Here is a 3,425-nt window from a genome sequence, read left to right as displayed (position 1 = left end):
CTAAGCGGCTAAATCAAGCTGTCCCTAACCATGTGCTTGTGGCGTGAATGTGTCAAGTGAAAAGCTCGAGACTGAGCGGTTAAAGTCGTGGTCCAAAGCAAAAAGAGTGTGCTTAAGAGCTCTGGGCACCTCTAACTGTGGACTCTAGCAAAGCTGAGTCATAATCTGAAAAGGTTCACCCAGTTATGTGTCTGTGGTATTTATGTATCCGATGGTAATACTGGAAAACAAAGTGCTTAGGGTCACGGCCAAGACTCATAAAGTAGCTGTGTTCAAGAATCAACATACTGAACTAGGAGAATTAATAACACTATCTGAATTTTGAGTTCCTTTCGATGCCAATCATTCTAAACTTCAAAGGATAAAGTGAGATGCCAAAACTATTCAGAAGCAAAAAGGCTACAAGTCCCGCTCATCTAATTGTAGCTAATCTTCATGGATAAGTTTGGAATTCATTGTATATTCTCTTCTTTTTATCCTATTTTGTTTTCAGTTGCTTGGGGACAAGCAACAATTTAAGTTTGGTGTTGTGATGAGCAGATAATTTATACCCTTTCTGGCATTATTTTTACATAGTTTTTAGCATGTTTTAGTTACTTTTTATTATATTTTTATTAGTTTTTATTTAAAAATCACATTTCTGGAATTTACTATGAGTTTGTGTGTTTTTCTGTAATTTCATGTATTTTCTGGCTGAAATTGAGGGACTTGAGCAAAAATCTGATTCAGAGGCTAAAAAAGGACTGCAGATGCTGTTGGATTCTGACCTTCCTGCACTTGAAGTGAATTTTCTGGATCTACAGAAACCCAATTTGCGCGCTCTCAATTGTGTTGGAAATTAGACATCCTGGGCTTTCCAGCAATATATAATAGTCCATACTTTGCTCGAGATTTGATGGCCGAAACTGGCATTCAAAGACAGCCTAAGACATCTTGGCATAAAATGCCCAAACTGGCACCAGAATTGGAGTTAAACGCCCAAACTGGCACCAAAGCTGACGTTTAACTCCAAGAACAGCCTATGCACGTGTAAAGCTCAATGCTCAGTCCAACCATACACCAAGTGGGCCCTGAAAGTTGATTTCTGCACTATTTGCACTTAGTTACTCATTTTCTGCAAACCCTAGTTACTAGTTTAGTATAAAAACTACTTTTAGAGATTTATTTTAGAGAGTTTTTATCTTTTGATCATTTTGGAACTTGTATGTTCACATTTGGAGGCTGGCCTCACGGCCATGCCTAGACCTTTTTCACTTATGTATTTTTCACGGTGGAGTTTCTACACCCCATAGATTAAGGTATGGAGCTTTGCTGTTCTTCATGAATTAATGCAAGTACTATTGTTTTTCTATTTAATTCATGCCTACTTCTTCTCCAAGATATACTCTCGTACTTAATTGAGTTAAGTCAGAATGAAGGGGTGACCCGTGACAATCACCCAATCTTCGTTACTCGCTTAGCCAAGATCGCGTGCCTGACAACCACAAAGCGGTCTACATGATGGTTAACGTAGTCATTGGACGACAGCTGGAGTATATTCTCTTGGATATCTAATACACGGACCGAGTCCGTGAGATTAGTATCTTCGTGGTATAGGCTAGAATTATTGGCAGCCATTCTTGGAATCCGAAAAGTCTAAACATTGTCTGTGGTATTCCGAGTAGGATCCAGGAAGGGATGACTGTGACGAAGTAACGCCTGGTTGGAAGAAGGCAATAGGAAAGCAGAGGTTCAGAAGCAACAAAGCATCTCCAGACGTTTATCTGAAATTCCCACCAATGAATTACATAAGTAACTTTATCTTATTTTCTGTTTTATTTATATTTTAATTATCAAACCACATAACCATTTGAATCTGCCTGACTGAGATTTACAAGATGACCATAGCTTGCTATAAGCCGACAATCTCCGTGGGATCGACCCTTACTCACGTAAGGTTTATTACTTGGATGACCCAGTGCACTTGCTGGTTAGTTGCACGGAGTTGTGAGAAAAGTGTGAGATCACGATTCCGCGTACCACTTGGCCATTGCTACCAGAGGCGTGGAGGAAGGGAGGCAGAATCGCGAGATTGAGGAGGTACTGTGACTGTCATTGCTGCTGCGAGTGTGATCCATCGTCGAGCTGCACGCCGCCATCACCATCGGAAACTACCGTTAGAACCACTACTTTTTTGGTAAGCTTTACCCTATTTTTGATTGTTCCTTGTCTCCCAATTTGTCTCTACTATGAAGCCTGTCGTTGAGACTATTTGTATTAAACAAAATTGTCACTGTGAGTTACTCTACACCGCCGCAGCTGCGACCGAGGTCGTTGGTGCTTGTCAAGAGTACTATTATGGTTTTGAATCGATTAGTTCATGCCACTGCTGCTGACGAGGGGTGGAAGTTAGACCAATGAAGAGATTGTAATATAATAGAACAGCGTTACGAGTATAGCTCTTAACCAGCAAAAATCCACCTCATCAATTTAGAAAAGTTGTCACAAAAGTTTAGAATTAAAGTACTGTGAGTATGAGTCCCAGGTCGTCTCCCAATGAGTTGCTAGAAAGGGTGCTTAGTTATTAATCAGGAGTTTTTCGAGAATTTTGAGAGTTGAATAACAGAAAATAAATAATTATAATTAAGTGCAATGAAAATAAAAAAGAATTTATAGTATTCAAAATAAAAAGCCTTGACTGTGGGAATGATTAATCAGAAGTTCTATACTTGTTGGAATTCTCTCAAGTGTAGTGTAAAAAGGTTGTTATTTTCACTTAGTTAACCCTTACTAAATAAAGGAAAGTCAAGTGATTGAGCTAACTCTTATTCGCAAATCCTAGTCCTCTCCCTTGGGAAGGTCTAGCGTTAGTAAATACAGAATTAGCCAACAACTCCGAATTTAACTAAGCACTTGAGCATTCCAACTCAAGTGTCTCCTCCTAATCAACCCCCATGTCAAGTGGAGAATCTACTCCATTGACATGAATGTAACGCTCATAAGAATATAACAAGAAGACATTATAAATTAAATAAAATAAAGCTTTGAAAATTAATTAAAGATAAAAGTAATTGAAGAGAGAACTTTTGCGTGGTCTAGAAATTCGCAAATAAATTCTCGTTGCAAGTATAGCTTCTAAACCAACAAAAGTCCTTTCTTACAAACGTTTTGGTTGTCACAAGTAACAAACCCTGATAAAATTGATAACCGAAGTATTTAAATCTCGGGTCGTCTTCTCAAGGAATTTCAGGGAAGTATGTTCTTATTATTGGTTATGAATCTTGTAAATTTGGGGTTTTGAAAGTAAAGAACCAGTATGTTAAATGATAAGAAAAATAAAATAGTAATAATAAAATAAGCTCTTGGCAAGGTATTAGAACTGGAAGTCCTATCCTTATCAATTGTGATGAGAATTGGATTTTAATCCCATTTTGTTAACCTCTAAC

At 38.1% G+C, this 3,425-nt stretch overlaps 1 long non-coding RNA gene across 1 annotated transcript; it reads left to right on the top strand.

Moving 5' to 3' along the window:
• On the top strand, positions 2,033 to 2,384 carry LOC110264672. Its single transcript, XR_002350847.1, has 2 exons — positions 2,033 to 2,176; positions 2,299 to 2,384. It is a non-coding gene; the product is annotated as an uncharacterized LOC110264672 (long non-coding RNA).

The sequence above is a fragment of the Arachis ipaensis genome, chromosome B07, assembly GCF_000816755.2.
Source record: "Arachis ipaensis cultivar K30076 chromosome B07, Araip1.1, whole genome shotgun sequence".
Taxonomy (NCBI): domain Eukaryota; kingdom Viridiplantae; phylum Streptophyta; class Magnoliopsida; order Fabales; family Fabaceae; genus Arachis; species Arachis ipaensis.
The sequence above is the reverse complement of the archived record's forward strand: the minus strand, read 5'-3'. Positions and strand labels throughout refer to the sequence as shown.